At 41.3% G+C, this 19287-nt stretch overlaps 1 pseudogene across 1 annotated transcript; it reads left to right on the plus strand.

The window, feature by feature from the left end:
- Positions 1-992: 992 nt before the first annotated feature.
- LOC146390324 (uncharacterized) lies at positions 993-9750 on the plus strand (annotated as a pseudogene). Its single transcript, XR_014799417.1, has 10 exons — positions 993-1146; positions 1864-2133; positions 2237-2515; positions 6570-6836; positions 7560-7667; positions 7788-7868; positions 8039-8089; positions 8182-8235; positions 8314-8376; positions 9155-9750. The product of XR_014799417.1 is annotated as an uncharacterized LOC146390324 (transcript).
- Positions 9751-19287: the final 9537 nt, after the last annotated feature.

The raw sequence follows: 19287 nt of genomic DNA on the forward strand, positions 1-19287 counted from the left end.
TCTTGTTGTGTTTCTGGATGTAAAACAAAAGTACTTCACATTTAAAGCTTCACTTGGACTTGTAATCTGTTCATTTTGTCTATTCATTATTCAGCTCACATGCGTATGATACAACTACAACTAAGTAAATTATTACTTAGTTTCATAAGAATCTCCCTAATTTGTTTCTGCAGCACCAAACATGTCAAAGCATGCTGTAGACAGAGTTTGTTAGGGTGTGATAAAAGGAAGGAAGCAGAGAAAACAAGTTTTAAAGTCTTTGTTTTCTTCCCAGTTCTCAGCGTCTCGTGTGCTTCTTCTTCTTTCTCTTCACACAAAGTCGTAGAAGTTTTCAGACGTGTCACAGCTGGATGTGAGGATGGGACCCACTTTCCTCTGTGAGCTGGACCTATTCTGTCAGTGCATCACTTCTTCCTTTGATTCATTGACTGATGAACATGTTTTAGTAAAATGACAGAGTTTCAGTCATTTGCAGCATTTCAGTTCATGTTTTGTTCTCAACATGGTTGTTTGTAGACTGGATTAGATTTCAGTGCACTGACGCTGGTTTAGTTTATCTAAGAAAGGTTTGTTTCTTCATCAGTGATAATTTGATGCATTTTACATTAAATATATAATTTAAACCAATCATAGCAGCCACTGGTAACACCAGGTGTGTTTGATTGATGCCATGTTTGAGTGAGTCTTCAGTTTGATGATGTGTGAAGTTTCTTCCTTTATTGCAGTTCTCTGTACGCTCCTCTGCAGCGGACACGCTCAAGGTGACTCAACAGTTTTCACTGTTCATTTATTTAGTAAATATTAATCTTCATGCATCAATCTTAAACACTTTCCATTTCTGGTTTTTCTTTATTTCCTCAATATATTTATATGTTTATGAACATGTCAGAACAGATTTTGATATGTAAAGTATATAAAAGTGTTTCAGATCAATGATGTTGTGTTTGTGTTGGATTCTAGATGCTGTGCTAACTGTTGAACCCAGCTCGACCATGTTCATCGGAGAGACTGTTAGCTTCAAATGTGAGGTGAAGGAAGGAAAACACACAGACTGGGAATACAAACTCCTAAAGGATGGTCGAGAGATGTTCAACTCCAACACAAACAAAGGCCTCAGATTTAAAGCTGCATCTACAGCTCAGAGTGGTAAATACAGCTGCTCTGCTCACAGGACGAGATCACAGAAAACAAAGAACAGTAACACTGTCTCTGTAACTGTGAAGGGTAAGTCGTCAGTGACATGTACACTAAATAATATTGTCATGGAAATTTGTTTCTGTTGCTGTGAAGCATAAACTTTAACCAGGACACTAATTTTACCTGTTACTTCACACAACTGAAGACTCACTCAAACATGGCATCAATCAAACACTTGAGGTGTTACCATCAATTGCTTTGCTCACAGTAAACCCAGTGCTAAAATACTCACATACTCTGTATACTATATAGATTTGTTTTAATTTATTTAAAAAAATTAATTGAAAAAGAAGAAACATGAAAAGTTTAAGGTGACTGATGTTTCTGTTATTTAAACCAAAAACCACACAGAGCTGTGAAACCATCATTGTGTGTCCTTCAGCAGTGACCTGTGATAGTTTACATTAGTGTGACTTTTTCAGGTCAGACAAACATTTATACTGTAATTATTTAGAGATTTAAACCAGAGTTACAGAAACAATATCCACATGTTGAGAAAGACACGAGAAGAAAATTACAGAACACAGAGAGAAAATAAATAGAAAAATATGATAAAGAGTAATGTGGGTGGAAAGTTTCACCACATTAAACCAAATTTTGAGTATTCCCTTTTCTGTTTTTTATGAGTTCATAATGAATAATGCATTTTTCCTTTTTCCCTAACAGCAGATAAACCCAGGGCCACACTGACTCCAGGATCAACTATCATACCAGTAGGGGGCAGTGTGACACTGACCTGCTCTGTGGGGAGCTCTGCTGACTGGAAATATGAGTGGTTCAGACGTGACCAGAACACTGACGTTCAAATGAGAACAGATGATCAACAAAACGGAGTAATCAGAGTATCTCAAGGAGGAATCTACCACTGCAGAGGAAGAAGAGGAAACCCAGTTTACTACACTGATAAAAGTGATGATGTCACCATTGAGATAACCTGTGAGTTCAGTTATTTAGTTTGAAATTCACATTCAGAAACACAGTGTTAAGTTTTCTCTGCTGAGCTGATGTTTCTGTTTGTATCTTAACTGTTAATAAACAGTTTCCAATAAGGTTGTTGTTAAAGGACGACCCAGCTGACCTCAGATATTCAGCGGTGAGACGATCAGTCTGACATGTGAGGTGCAGGAAGGAGGTGAAACCACTGAGTGGGAGTATAGATGGAGAGGACCCAACCAGACCACACAGTGGACTCACAATAATTACTGGATATTCAATGTTTCTGAGTCCAGCAGTGGAGACTACATGTGTAAGAGTCGACGCAGAGATGACTCATATTCTTCAACAGAGTGGAGTGAAGCCTTCAACTTGTCAGCATCAAGTAAGTCATGTTTGTTGTTGAGCTACATTTTACAAACATAACAACGGTCAGAACAGGATGAGATCAACCTGATTGTAGCCTCGTAGTTTGTCTGACACTTTGTGAATATTTAGCTGGTACAAAGCTAATGTTGAGCTTTATTACCATCACCCCAGTAAGATGATGAAATAAACAAACATCATATACGTGTGTCTATGAAAAACACCTTCACAACTTTTAAATGTACAAAACAAATAATGACAAAACTACATCATCCCTATTTAAAAGTCTCATGGAAATTTTCTTCCAGCTGATAACATAAATAAAACACACACATACTTGATCTCAGTCACCATGATCATGCAGCCCCTCAGCTTCCTGGTACATGCAAGTAAGCTTGAACATAAGTGATTTCCTTCTCGAGTTCACAAGATTTGTTTTTTAGAAAACCTGACCTCTAACTTTGACCTCGAGGTCACTGAGAATTTATCTGAGATTATTAGTAGATGATGAGTTCCCGAGTTATCGGCATCATGAACACAAGTGTCCAAGCCGCCTGCCCCACCATTGAGCTTGGGACCCCAACTAATACCCCGTAAAGTGATGATGATGAAAAAAGTGCTTTACTGTGAATATTGAGGGCTGTTGCCAGTCTGACAGTATTCAGTATGATGTTTATGTAATATTCAGAATATCTGCTCCTTATCAGCTGCAAAACTACCGCAGATTTCACAGTGGCTGCATCACCATCGTTCTTGTGAACACTGACACTTTTTAATTTTAGCGTGTTCAGTGCCGTCTTTACTGAAAGTGTAAAAACACTGAGACAAAATGCTGTTTTGTTTAGAGAAGCTCTATAAAGAGGAAGCTCGCTCTTCTTTGGACCCATTTTTCCACAAATGTTTGTAAAGGCTAGGTTCTTGATCTTATACATCTGTGACAATGGGACACACCTCAGAGATTAAGAAGGGTACTAGACATTTTATTAGGTACACCTTGCTGGTACACTTGTCATGGTGACTGATGGAGCTACAAGCAGAAATCTGTTTTCATTGTTGAGCTGGATTATTGTGGCAGCCTAGAAACAGATGGTGACTCTGTGACGTCTGTGCAGCTGAAATGGTGTAGAGAGCCCAGTGATGTGAACATAGTTTCTGCTGTATGCTGTGAATGTGAACACATCTCTAATGTGGAAACAACATTTTAAGACCATGACAGACATCTTTTTCCTCCACAGGGGGCCGAACTGTTTGAAGGGATTTTCTTCATGGATTACATGTTTTTATACATTTTATCTCAGGAATAATGGATGAGTTTGTTTTATTAATGCAGTGATGTGTGAAATGTTGATATTAGTGTGTAAGTTATGAAGATATGTTTTTCTAATAGGGAGGGAGGGATGTTGATTTCTTCTGATGGTGTGGAAAGAAGATTGACTGATGCCAAATCAAAGCAAACTGCTGCAGTTAATAAATCATGTAATTACATGATAATATGTAATGAAGGCCAGACGTGAAGAGTTAAAAGTCTTATAATTAAAGTGGTGCTATTAGAGATTTGTCTGTGCAGCTATGATGATCTGCTCCTGTGTGGTCTGACGTCTGAGTCTTACCTTAGCGAGAATCTTCTGATGAATCTGTTGTTTTTGTTGGGAGCAGGAAGGCTTTAAGCAGAAAGGGAAAGAACTAGTTTATAAATGGAAATGCATTACAGAGCTGTGTGAGAGGAGAAAGTAGATGACATCAGCAATAACACTGCTGGGATGTTTTTACTACTAATTTCCCTGTTTAAACACTCATCCAATTGATGAAATAATAGAGGGTACATAATTGTCCTCTCACACCTGGACAACAACAACACCTACGTCAGAATGCTGTTTATAGACTTCAGTTCAGCATTCAATACAATCCACCCCTCACAACTCATCAGGAAACTGACAGACCTGGGCATCAGTTCCCTCATGTGTAAATGGTTACTGGACTTCCTGACCAACCGCCCCAACATGTCTGGCTGGATAACCACTGCTCATCTACAATCACAATGAACACCGGTGTACCACAAGGCTGTGTGATGATCCCTTTCCTCTACTCCCTCTTCACCCATGACTGCAGACCTGCCGGTGGTTCCAACACCATCATTAAGTTTGCAGATGACACCACGGTGATTGGCCTCATCAGTGACAACGATGAGGCCGCCTACAGGGAGGAGGTGGATCGTCTGGCTGAGTGGTGCGACACAAACAACCTGCTGCTTAACACCGAGAAGACCAAGGAGCTCATCGTGGACTACAGGAGGAATGCTGACCCACATCCACCCATCTACATTAAGGGGACGGCTGTGGAGCGTGTGAGCAGCTTCAAGTTCCTGGGAGTCCTCATCTCTGAGGATCTCATCTGGATGACCAACTGCTGCAAGCTGGTCAAGAAGGCTCACCAGCGCCTCTTCTTCCTGAGGACTCTGAGGAAGAACCACCTGTCCTCAGACATCCTGGTGAACTTCTATCGCTGCACCATCGAGAGCATCCTGACCAACTGTATAACAGTCTGGTACGGGAACTGCTCTGCCTCGGACCGGAAGGCGTTGCAGAGGGTCGTGAATACTGCCCAGCGCATCGCCGGAGCACCACTTCCTGCCATAAAGGACATCTACAGGAAGCGGTGTCTGAAAAGGGCTGGGGAAATCATCAAAGACCCCGGTCACCCATCACATGGACTCTTCACCCTCCTGCCCTCTGGGAGGCGCTACAGGAGCCTCCGGACTAAGACGACCAGGTACCGGAACAGCTTCTTCCCCACAGCTGTCAGACTCCTGAACTCTGCCTCCTGACATCTGACCCACGTTAACACATGGACTGAACATACACACACCCACAACCACCTACACACACACACGATGGACAACTGTACCCTCAAACACACAATAATAACATGGACTGAACCACCACTCACAACCACTAGCACTTTATATAGCCTCTTAGCTGCACTACTGTATAGTTCTGTGTAAATAATCATTCTGTAGAATACAATAATTTTTAATCCTACAACTGTTTACAACTTGCATAGTTCCCATTTCTGTATAGCTGTATATCTCATATTTCTGTATAGTTTTTCATATTTATATCCTGTTCATAGCCTGTACATACTTATAGTTATAGCATATTCATAACATACTTCATACTGTGTACATATAACATACCATAATAGACCCATTTCTGTAATATACTCACATATCTATATTATTGCTAATATATATTGTAATATATCTATATCATGGCTAAAGCACTTCTGGATGGATGCAAACTGCATTTCATTGCCTTGTACCTGTGACATGTGCAATGACAATAAAGTTTAATTCTATTCTATTCTAATTATAAAAATGTTGTTATTAAAATGTACCATTGTGCAATTAATTTTGTGTACTACTCACAGAACGCACAAAAATAAAAAAAATACTTTGATGGGTCTGTCTAGCACAGGCCCACCGCTGGAACGAGACAATTTAACTACACAGCAAAAGCATTGAACACCAAGTAGGCAAAGTTGTTTGTGTTACTCATGCATGAGGGAGACCGGACCGGAGCCAGATGTCGTTCCGCCCACTTGACCTCCGTTGGACTCTCAGCCCTGTAGCACTCCTTTTATTGTGGTTACATGAATATGCATAGATTCATTAACATTCATTAACATTCGTTAACATTCATTAACATATGGCGTTTCACATAGATATACAAGTGTGTGTGGGGTCAAGATGTGAACCTGTGAAGACTCCCCAAAGCTGGTGCCAGGAGTCTAGCGGTCCATCTAAACAAAAGGCTCTTATACTTAACCAAATACAGAGTAGGTGTCCTCCTATACCATAAATCAGTAAGTGGAGATATGACCTCTCTCCTGACCTTAAGTTGTGTGTGCATGCCTGAGTGCTCTGGGAGGCACACAGAGTCTCCACAGACTACTACGGATCAAACCTCTATCAGTCTACAACTAATTATAAAACTCTAAGCATATACGAGTAAATATTTCTAAAGATAAATGACAATCCAATTTTTTCCTTTTCTTCTTCTTTTTCCTTACCTCAGGTAAACCCAGGGCCACACTGACTCCAGGATCAACTATCATACCAGTAGGGGGCAACGTGACGCTGACCTGCTCTGTGGGGAGCTCTGCTGGCTGGAAATATGAGTGGTTCAGACGTGACCCAAACACTGAAGTTCAAATGAGAACCGATGATCAACAAAACAGAGTAATCAGAGTATCTCAAGGAGGAATCTACCGCTGCAGAGGAAGAAGAGGAAACCCAGTTTACTACACTGATAAAAGTGATGATGTCACCCTTGAGATAACCTGTGAGTTCAGTCATTTTTGTTTTGTTTGTCATGTTTGTTGTTGAGCTCCATTTTACAAACGTAACAATGCACAGGAACAATTCCGTAGTCTACAAAGTATGTTACATTGTTTTTAAAATATATGCAGCAAACATTTTTACAGACACTGTTGTAGAACAGGGATTTCTGAGATGATCATATCATTTTACATTTTATCTTTAGATGTTTTATTACTTGCAGCTTGTCACATAAACAAATAATTTGTTTCCCCTCTTTGTTAAATCTAAGAAAAATGCTAAATATAGAATCAGAACCAGAAAAGATTTTATTGCCAAGCAATTGATCAGATTTACAATATTAGGAAATTTCTGCTGTACTTAGTGTGAAATATATTATAAGACGAACACTTAAATAGATAAATAAATAAAATAAATAAATAAATAACAGTTTGACAGGAATACAAAAGCATGTTTGTACCAGCAAAATGATTTCAATAGAGTTTTTAATTTAGCTGAACACTTGGCATATCTCAGCATGGTGTCCAGGCTGTCCGTAAAAAATCTGAGAACACTCGATAAAAATAAATCAAGAGCTGGGAGGCCTAAAAAACTACAGCAGGTGACCAGTGACTGAAGGTCACATCCTTAAGAAATAAAAAATCCAGAGACCTTGAACATATTTATTGTCTTTAAAGCAGCTTCTGAATTATTGAATTCAAGAGTTTGTGTTTCTTATTTACAACAGCTGTGCTCAATTTGGAGAGCTCTTCATTTGTAATGATCGTTGGACTAATTTCTGGAATCACATTTATTGTCCTCCTGCTCTTGCTGTATTACTGCATGAAGTCCAAAGGTGAGACTTTTTGTTCCTCTGATCTCAGAGATTTTACTCTTTAAATATTTATGTGCACAGACACATAACGCAGGCCATGTATAAAACATAACCATGTAAAATCAAATGTCTTCTTTTAAGTGTTTAATCAAGGTTCAGCTGATGACCAGACGGTCAGTCAGGATGAAGATCAGCAGCAGGTGTACTCGTCTCTTCTTCATGGTTAGCTTTTCATGTAGTTTAAAAGATTCTGATGCTCTTTGCAACAAGACTGCTGCAGTTTTAACACTGGTGAATTAAACAAAGTTAATAACAGCATTTAATATAAATGTTACTGATGAGAATACTTGATAATAGTAATGATAAGTAGAATAATTTTCTTTGACCTGCAGGTGATCGTTGTGTCTATGAGACAATCAGAGGCTCTAAAAGCACTGATACTGGTACAGTATAAATTTTAATTCATTCACAGCTCATGGAGGCCGTTATAAAATAACTGTGATTATTATTAAAATAAATAATGTTATTATTTCAGGTCAAATAGAAGGTGATTCATGTGTGAATCAGCTCAAAGTGATTAACAAGACACGTGAGTATCCAACATAAAATATATTACATTTGCAAAACTGTTTGTTTTTTAAATGCTTTCATTTCATGACCTCAACAGAGCACCGTGGTGACCCAGAGGAGAGCTCTGACTATTGTAATGTCAATCCAAATTCAACCCCAGGTATGAAATCTTTACAGGAGCTCTTTAACTGTTTTATCTGCTCACTCAGTGTGTTTCACTTGTTTCAGTTAAATTAGACGATAATTTTAATGTCCTGTAGATCTGTTTCAGGCTTAGAGGACATTTTACAGTTTTATGCTGTTGAGCATGGATGCACGGAAAGAGAGCATTCATTTAATGTGCTCTGATTATAACTGACTGTGTCTCATAATTACCGCCCCAGCCTTCCTCTTTAGGAAGCTGGGTGACCTGTGTGATGGTCCAGTGGGTTCTTCCTGTGGAAAGTGATTCTTTCTGTTTGAATTATGCGAGCCATGAGACGTAACAGCTTCTCCTCGTAACTGAAGAGCCACTTTGGTTCTCAGCCATCAGATCTTCTCTTTGTCATGTTCTGCCTCCACGTTTCCTTCCTGTCTATGCAGTCTCATGAAGAAAAACATTTTAATGAATGAATACAAACCCCTGTTAAGAATTACGCCTGGGTGGAGGGGACTGATAGGACGAGGATATACAGAAAGATTTGCTAAAGCAGATAATGAAAGAAATGTAAGAAATGAGTGTGAAATAGTAAAAACTTTGGGGTGTTTTTTAAACCTGTGTGGACTAAAACCTGTTTTTATAAACTCCTTTAATCCAGCTTTTATTGATTATTTTTATTGGTTTCTCTAGAATAATGAAACTGCACACATAATGTAGTGCATGTCAGAGGGCAGCGTATATAATTTACATACATGTCCATGAGTCTGTTTCACAGCTGTTTGTTATGATTTTGTTTCAGGTCCATAAAGAGCAGCTCACCATCAACATAATGAGGAAAGTGACTGATGACAACAGCTTCTGTTGAGGAGACAATATGACAGGTTTTACATCACATTATAGCCAAACGTCTAAAATATTTTTTAAATTGTTCTCTGTTGATATATTTTGTTTAATTTAAGTGTTTGATTTCCTCCCTGACACTGTGGTATTAGTTTGTGTTAGAAATAATATTAAATGGTATAATATACACTTAGCTAGCACAAATGTGTATTACCATTTAGTATCCATGTTATCTGGGAGCATTTATAGCTTTTATAGAAAATATATAAAATGTAGATTGCGTAACATTCGATGCAGCAAGAAAACATTTTAAACATGATGTTTAGCAGCTAATAATCTGGTTTTAAATTCAGCTTTTGCTGTGTTAAATGCAGGTAACAGTGAGTATTATTGCTGTTTGTGATCTCCTACATTATGTCAGACTTAATGATGCAACACATGCTGTATGGTTTTGAAAGTATCAGTGAATGTATTTTGTATGTGTGTGTTTTCTCTGGAGCTTTTTTTTATTTTTAGCTATGAGCAGCATTTCTGTTGTATCCTACATCATGTTTGCAAAATAAAACTCAAAAACGAAGGTTTATATTGGGCGTTTATTTTAATTATATTATGCACTATGAATACAGACAATTATAATTACATTGAAGCTTAATCAACACACTTATTGGTTCCTTGAAATGCTGCTAATGATATTTTGTGTTAAAGTGTAACAGGACAAGCAGCAAAGTCAGCTTTTTGTCACATTTCTACTTTTTGTCCTCCTCTTCTTCTTTCGTCCTCAACAACTGTGCAGTAAAAACATCCAAACTTTGGCACAATGATGAATGGATGAGGCTTTGACTTAGTTTTTTTTCTACCATTGTAGCACTGTCAATAGATTAGGAACAGTGTTATAACTTAAAAAAATATTTTTTTCAAAATAAGGTACCACTGATTCTTTGGAAATTAGTAATGTCTTATTTGGCTTAGACTATCTGTCTATAAAACCAGTCAAATTGAACTGAAAGTGTCCATAGTTATATTTTTGGGGGGTTGGTAATATTTTATTTACATTTTATATTCACACCAAGCCCCTGCATGTCCTCCTTGACTACATCCAAAATCATCTCTCTGGTCTTCATCTGTGCCTTCTGCCTGGCAGCTCCATTGTCAGCATCCTTTGTCCAAAATATCCCCCATCCCTCTTCTGCACATCCAACCCATCTCAGCCTTGCCTCTACAGCTCTCCTTTTCCGGAAATGTACAATAAAGATGATTTTTTTGAGCTTGACCACACTGAGTCGGGTCTTTGTCTGTCGCTAAAAGAATTGAAAAAAAGAACCGAATTTGATGAACTTCGTCTCCAAACCGCTCAACCCAGGCTGTCCCTCAGATCTGCTCACTCACTCCTTTTTGTCAGTGCCACCATCTCCAATCCTTACATCACAGCAGGTCTCACTTCTATCATGCTGCCCATTATTTCCGAGATGTTTAGATATTTATTTTCATTTGCTTTGTGAGTTTGTCTTTAATTTGACTTATTTAACAGTTGAAAGATGTCATGTGAGTCTCAGTTTCATTTAGGTCTACAATCTTCCCTTTGACAGTTTTCCTGACTGATTGCTGTTGATTATGATCAGAGGTGGGTCGAGTATCCAAAACTTGTACTCAAGTAAGAGTAGCATTACTTTAAAATATTATTACTCAAGTAAAAGTGAAAAGTAGTTGTCAAAAAAGTTACTCAAGTAAAAAAGTACTTGGTGAAAAGACTACTCAAGTAGCGAGTAAGTGTTTGAAATGTCCGATTTATTTTTTAAATAAATGTTATCAGACAAAAATAAATAAATATACAAATTTTAGTATTTTCAAATAGAATATATGTAAAAACATCAACAAAATAAGGCACAACAATTCTAATTTCCAGATTTCAGTTTTTCACAACATAAAGCTTTTTTTTTTTTTTTAACCAATACCTACAGTAAATAATATAAATATATAAACAGTGCAAACAATTTCCAGTGACAAGATATGCTGTAAACTTTATATTCATTTTTGCGCCAAATGGCACAGCAGCCTCAGAGAAAACATTAGAACGAGGCATCTTCAACATATGTTCATACAAGGGAGCTCAGTTTACCATAAGTTGTATGGGTGTGCATCTATTTCTGCATATTTAGCAAAAATGTGCCCTTTCTTCACTCAGTGAAGTGATTGTTAAGCTTCAGCAGCAGTTTGCTCTCAAGGTTCTTTCTGTGAAGCTGTGACTGTTTAGCAGTGAACAGGAGTCCTGCATGACGAAGAAGTCCTTCACAAGCTCCAGATGCAGGAAGAGCTGTGTTGATTTTGATCGACAGCTTCTTGATGTGAGGAACGCCATGCAATAGATCCACACCTCCAGTGAATGGACATGAAAGGTACCTCTCCAGCTCCCCTGCTTCTGGCTTTCCTGATCCCATGGATCCATCATCTTCGTCGGTTAGGCTGCTGTCTGTGCTGGCCTCATCCAGCTCTGTGTCTAGGTGATGTCTGATGAAGTTGAGACCTGTGGAAAGATGTATGGCTTTCAAAAGAATTAGGTCTGGTCATTATAGTGCTGTATACACTGCCAAGCTGCAGATGTTTGTTTGGAGCTAGCCTCCAAAAGCTGCCCGATTTTTGGCCAATTTTGAGCCGATTTTTCAATCGCGCAACCGTTTTGGGGATCGGCCCGTGTTTTGCCTTAATCGTGTGTGCATCGTGTAGTATACATGGGGTAACAAAAAGCAGTTAACACCTCACGACCAGCTCCCAATCATCAATCGTATGGTTGCAAGATAATCAAACCAAATCCTGTCGCCCCTCAACGCAGCCTCTCACACTGTGCACGCACAAACACAGAAATGAAAGAGAAAAGGTGGAGCAGCACGGCAGTGCAGCGTGTGATCTGGACACAACAGATGGAGGCACAATTTGTAGGATGAGGCAAGCTCATCCGAGTACGCAAGCGTAGAGCTGCCACCCAGGCAAAAGAAAAATAGAGCTATATCACGTTATAACGTGAAAAGTTTATTGTTCTAACAATATACCTTTCACGTTTTAATATAATATCACATTCGTACAATATTTATATTGTAATAACATGATATTATATTGTTCAAATGTGAAAGATATATTGTACAAACGTTATAACGTGATATAGCTCTATTTTTCTTTTGCCTGGGTGGCAGCTCTACGCTTCCGTATCCGAGGCTTTTCAATGTGGCCTCACAAAATTATCACGACTACAACAACCATGAAAAGAGTTGGATGGACATTGCTGCTCAATCACAGCTGCCTGGTCAATGTTTTTCATTAGTAATTTAGCAAAGTTGATGGTGTGTGTGTGTGTCTGTGTGAGTAAAAGACAGAGGGAGAGCGAGGGACAGATTTTGTATGATAAGCTTCATGTTATGGACGCACAGTTTGAGCACTCAGGTCGCATCAGAGCATCAGGCCGTATAGTGTGAGACCCTGCATCGTGACCTATGAACTTCTAACCTCTGCGATTTAATTGTACAGTTTGAGCAGGAGCTGAATAACGCGACTGAAAAAAAACAAAACCCCGCAGTGTTTGCCCAGCTTAATGCAGACTGTTTAAACTAAACAAGCTGCTGTTTCACATAATAACCCTGTCACCCGCAGTATTGCCTTCTGTTTTAACAGTTAAAGCAGTAGAGACGAGCTGTTTACATGTGAGTGGAACTCTAGCGTCATTAATCATGCTAGCTGTTAGCTTCTAGCTCACGCTAGCTAACCAGCGAGCAGTTAAGACAGCTGAAGCTGCACAAAACACCCACAAACTTCTCACTACAACGTAGCGCCGAAAATATGACTCGCAGCTCGAGCTCGACACAGCTGCTGTAACATAAGACTGACATCCAGCTAACCACAGCTAAAAAGATATTTAGAGAAAACTTACCGTTTCCTCAGGTTACACAAGTTGAGTTGTTTCACGCTGAAAAGTTGGTTTGTTTTGGCTCTCACTGAAGACACCGACACTGAAGACATAGCTGTTCTTTTGTACTGCTTTTAAGCGAAACATTCTTTGTGAGGAAAATGCTGTTCATCCTCTTCAGCTCTAGCGTAGACTCTGCCAGCTCATGTTTCTTCTTTCCGTGTGTCCGCTACTTTGAAACAGTGTTGCCAACTCCTCAGTAAGGAAAATCGCTATTGGCTGTCCTAAAAGTCGCAAGTCGCCGCTAAATGACGTCATTGCCTAATTTGCATAATTGGTCATGCTAATATAATTGTAACCTACATTGTTGGAGAGAGAAATAACATCGTGGAAGAGACAAAGTAAAAAACGTCCTAAATGCATTTAGAATTTATTTAGAACTACAAATTAAATTTATTTTAGCAGTTATTGTTTTTTTTAATGTCATAATTCCAACCCTGCTCCTTTATCCGGGCTTGGACCGGCAAAAGTGGCCCGAAATAGGCACTCTGGTGGAGTTACTTTGTGTGTGCGTGTGTGTTTATAAGTAGTTTTAAACCTCGTGATCCACAAAACAGCATAACAGTAAAAGAAGAACTGACTGCGTTACAGTCAGTGCGGGAGCAGCGGCTTCGCTCATGCGCGATTCATTTGCAGTTGTGACGCATAGGTGTGAACATCTTCTGCCCTGATAACAGCTGGGGGAGGACTATCCTCTGCCCGTGAGCGCTTTGGAACGGGCGAGGTACCCACGGCAGCACCCGCTGCTTGTTGAGAGTAAAAGCGATACCCGCTTTCACGTCAAAAAGTCGTCATAAATAAGTCTCCCATAACACCAGAAAAAGTCGCTGGATTTGTCGCTAGTCGCTTTTTAGAAAAAAAAAGTCGCTAAGGGGGTCTAAAAACTCGCTAAATATAGCGACAAAGTCGCTAAGTTGGCGACACTGCTTTGAAACGCTTGGGCCGCTCTGCCCGCCACAGTTTCAAACTGGTCATGTGACTGCATGGCCACATCTCATTGGTAAAAAAAAAAAAAAAAAAAAAAAAAAAAAAAAAAAAAAAAAAAGTTACTGGAAACTCCACTGGCGGCATGTTATCTAATCTGTTAAACTAATTTTTTTTTTTTTTTTTTAAAGTAACGAGTCGAATTTTGCAAATGTAGCAGAGTAAAAGTACCGTTTCTTCTTCACAAATGTACTCAAGTAAAAGTATCGTGCAAAAAAGTACTTTAAAAGTACATTTTTTTCAAAAACTTACTCAAGTAAATGTAACGGAGTAAATGTAACTACCCACCTCTGATTATGATCCTGCTGAAAAGACCTGAGACCTTTCTCCAATTTACTCAAAGTCACTGATAAAGTCAGATATTACAACATGAAGAGAAGAACAATGTGCACACAAAAAGTGAAATTAGTATAACACCGCTTACAACGTACTATTTTCTAGATATTTTAGGGTGAGTCTGTCATGGCTGGGGCAGCAGTCGTGTTGTGGGATGAGGGGAAAAAGGACCCAAAATGCAGGCGATGACTGATGATTTGAGTGACGTTTATTTACAAGGTGGCGTAGTGGCAAACAAGCAGTGAGGCATGACAAATAACTGAAGAAACCTAAACTGGGAGAACTAAATAACAAACCTGAGAGCATACGAAAAGGGGTGCGGGGCAGACACACACACACACACACACACACACACACGAGGGAAGAACAGCTGATCCTAATACACATGATGACTGGAGGACACAAGCTGAACACAATGACAACAGACAGACCTTCAGAATAAAACAGGAATTCCAGAACACAAACCGGGCACGGGGGGGGGGGGGGGGACACGGAATACCAAAATCAGGACGGAGGGACCAAAACCAAACAAGATCCAAATTAATTGTCCAAAACACAACACACACACACACACACACACTGGAGCCCTTGAACAGGGTCCCAAAACATAGTTCAGGAAGCCGGCCCGGAGGTTGACAACTCAGAAGTCCAGAACAGTTCATCTCCTGAGGCCGACCACGCGGAGGGCAGTGGTGGCGACAGAAGTCCAGAGTCCGGCCATGTTGGTGACACAAATCCAAAAGCCGACTGCGCGGAAGGCAGCGGCGGCGAAGTGGAAACAGTTCAGGGGGCCGACCGCGCGGAAGGCAACGGCGGCGGCGCAGACAAAACAAATCAGGAGTCTGGCCACGCGGAAGGCAGTGGCGGCAACAGAGCAGGTCCAGAGGTTGGCCGCGAAGCCAGCGGCGGCGAATTCTTTCAGGAGGCCGCCCTCAACGGCCATGATGCCAACTTAGAGGCCTGGAAAGCAGCCAACAAAGGCAAAGTGGCACAGGCCGAGCTGGCTCTGACGGCAGTGTTGCTACCGCAGGACCAGGCGGCGTGGATGACGCTGCGGCAGGACCAGGCGGCGTGGATGACGCTGCGGCAGGACCAGGCGGCGTGGATGACGCTGCGGCAGGACCAGGCGGCGTGGGAGCCGCAGGTGGTGAAGCAGGTGGTGGCTGAACAGTCTCCCCGGAACCGTCAGCAGACATGAGGATGTGCTGGCTGGGTCCTCCAAGACCCCCAGCTGACAGGGCAAGAGGCCAGACGGGCTCCTCGGGCCCTCCAGCTGACGAAGCAGGAGGCTCGACGGGCTCCTCGCTGGGGGGTCCGAGGGGCGAGAAAGTGCTGGCCGGGCTCTCCAGAACCCCCAGCGGAAATAGTAACAGAACCAGCGGGCACTGGGGCCCCTGGTACACATAGGGCAGAACCAGCAGGCGCGCGGGCCTCTGGCAAAGACATGGCAGACTGCAGCTGCGCGGAGCACTGACCCTGCTCAGGCAGCGACAGCCGGGTGCGGTCCTCAGCTGGGTTCTTAGCCTCCAGGGGTCCAGAGTCTCTGGGGAGGCCCTGGAGTGCGTCACAGTCTCAGAACTGGCCAGCTCTTGAGGAATGTTTACATTATTATTAGGTTTGTCTCTCTGCTTGGAATGAATGGACGAAAAACAGTTTCTTTCGGGCTGAATTGACCTAGCTTGTTGTACAGGAGTAGGTGAAGATGATGGCTGAATAGGTGGCTGAGCTGAGGGTGACTGAGGTAAAGGTTGAGACAATAATGGTGGTGAAGTTGGAGACTGAACTGATGATGAAGGTAATGATTCTTCTACCAACTGAGCTACTGACTGGGCTATGGACTGTAACAAAGTTTGTAGTAAGTCTGGCTGTGGTAGTGACTGAGCTATGGGTAGTGAGGCTGAATGTGGTGGCGGTGGGGACTGGGCTTCAGGCCGGGCAGCTAACTGAGCTTCTGGCTGGGCAGCTGACTCAAAAAACACAGCCCCGGAATAAACAGTCACAAAGTCTGGCGAAACAGAAAAAGTCTATTTTCCACTCACCACAGCCGGTAGTTCTGAAGACCCAACATCCGGCTGCGGGGTGACGGGCCAACGGCGCGAACGTCGCTTCCTTCTCGGAGATAGCTCCGACCGGCCGCGTAATTCCACATCCGGCGGGCTGGGCCGCAGATCCTCCGTCGAGCTGAGCAGGCGAGCGGTAGCAGCTGGGGGGTGGAGGTGAAGCTCGTGGAGGATAAAATCCTGTGCGAGCGGGTGAAGAGAGTCCAGTAGCCAGGGGTGAGTAGAGATTAATTGCTGTAGCCTGGCTTCCACAGCGCGGTGAAATCCCTCTCCCTCATGTTCGAGCCACAGGTTAACCAACCTCAAAACAGAGTCAATTAGTTCCTCCCGAAGCTCCTCGGAAGGTGCGGATGCCGCTGGGTCCATGTTTGGTCGGCTCATACTGTCACGGCTGGGGCAGCAGTCGTGTTGTGGGATGAGGGGAAAAAGGACCCAAAATGCAGGCGATGACTGATGATTTGAGTGACGTTTATTTACAATGTGGGTAGTGGCAAACAAGCAGTGAGGCATGACAAATAACTGAAGAAACCTAAACTGGGAGAACTAAATAACAAACCTGAGAGCATACGAAAAGGGGTGCGGGACAGAGAGACGGGACCGAAACACCATGGAACACAGACGAGCCGACAATGAGCGCAGACCGACACCCACTTTATATACACACACACAAGGTAATCGGGTAATCACACACAGGAGGGAAGAACAGCTGATCCTAATACACATGATGACTGGAGGACACAAGCTGAACACAATGACAACAGACACAGACCTTCAGAATAAAACAGGAAATCCAGAACACGAAGCATGATTAGACTTTAAACATGAATGTTGTCGATGTGATTGTTCTTGATCCTCCATTTTTAATTACGTTTTTTTACATTTAATTTTCTTTATGAACCTAAAAAAAATCACTAAACTTCATCTTAGGAGTGTCAAAATCAAATAAATTGTTGATGAATATCTTGAATTATTCTGTGCTCGTTGCCCTTGTTTGGGCATGGAATCAATGTGGGTTCACAGTGTATTTTAGGTCTAAATTACAGGGATGTAACCAGTCAACCCAGTATCACAGCAAAACTTGTAATAGACACGCTGGTCCACCGTGTCCATTTCACGCTTTGGCTCTCCAAAACGTGAAATGGTCACACATGCAGAAGTTGCTTTACTGAATACAAACATTACACCAGCAGCAGCAAAGACACCAGTAGTGAAGAACATTCTAGTTTGTGTACGTTTCTTATATTTATATATGTGTTAAATGGGTTAATAATGTCTATTTAAGTGCTTTCTGTGATTATTATTATGTTGCCTTCACATAAATACCTCCCTCTGCTGTTATTGCAGTTTACTACAACTTACTGCAACATCTGGGTGGACCAGTGTGTCTAGTATCCATTATGGTGTAATATCAGGTTGAACCAGGGGAGGCCCATGGCCACCTCCATAAAAATACACCACTGGTCAATGTTTTTGAACACCGTAATTTTTCCAGTTGGACTTAAAAAGAAATCCTGGAATCAATTTATAGACCAACATGTTTTCTAAACTTTAGACTCATCAAAGTAAACACCTCTGGCAGATATGACAGCTGAACACACTTGTGGCATTTTTTCTACAAGAGAAATCAAATATTCTCCACAAAGTTCTTCTCAGATGTTCCCATGAATGTGTGTCACTTGTAGGCTCCTTGCTTTGGCTCTTCTGTCCATTTCATCCCAAACCAGCTCGATGGGGTTAAAGTTTGGATACTGTGCTGGACACTCCATATTTTCAAGCTTACCATCTTGTTCTTTTTTCCTGGGGTAGTTCTGGCATAGCTTGGACTGTTTTGGGTAATCGTCTTGCTGTGGGATGAACTCTGAACCAACTAGATGCTTACCAGAGGGTACTGCATGGTGTTGCAGAATGCTGTGGTAGCTGTTTTTTCGTTCAGGGTGCCTCTCTGTTACCATCGCTGACCTCTAGTGGCTCTCCCTCTGTGAGAGTTTTTTTCTCCTTTTCCTGTGTTACAGGTGTGCCTGTAAAAAAGAAAAGTACAGCAAAAGATAAAATAATAATAGATAGATAAGTATTTATTGTCATTGTCAGAGAACAATGAAATTGCGTTTGGAGCTTCCGTACAACCCATAAATACAATAATAAAGAAAATAATAAATACCCCTTAAAACCCAAGTGTAAATATTTAACCCAGTGTGACTCCAGTGCAATAAGACAATCCTTAGCAACAACATGAGAACATGACAAGTAATGTTCATAAGAAATTCAGACAAAGACCTGAGAAACATGACAAAGTACAACAATGCAACCCATACAATATTATTATTGTACTGTGAGATATGATGTCAGATATGATAGTTATCTATTTAAGAAAGAGGGGTGGGGGACAGGAGGGGGAAAGAGAATAAAGATATGATGCACCAATGCAGACCAGTTCAGTGCTATTAAAGAGTTGGATATGGTTATTGTCCGTGAGAGGGGGGCAGAGAGTTCAGAAGCCTCACAGCCTGTGGATACAGGCTGTTGGCCAATCTGGATGTTCTGGCCTGTATAAATAAAGCACAACAGCTCCCAGGATTATTGTGGCAGAGGTTTATATGAACTCAGTGTGAGGATGGTGCCTAATACAGAGCTCACATCTGCAAGTATCTCCTCTGATAGGACATCGGTTGGGTGGCTAACTTGAGTTTGGCCGCAATCTTCATCCATAGCTCAGTAAATGCATCTGTCATTAGACATTACTGGGCATCATCTACATCAGTT

Source organism: Perissodus microlepis, chromosome 3 (assembly GCF_051167445.1).
Source record: "Perissodus microlepis isolate ML-2025 ecotype Zambia chromosome 3, ASM5116744v1, whole genome shotgun sequence".
Lineage (NCBI taxonomy): Eukaryota > Metazoa > Chordata > Actinopteri > Cichliformes > Cichlidae > Perissodus > Perissodus microlepis.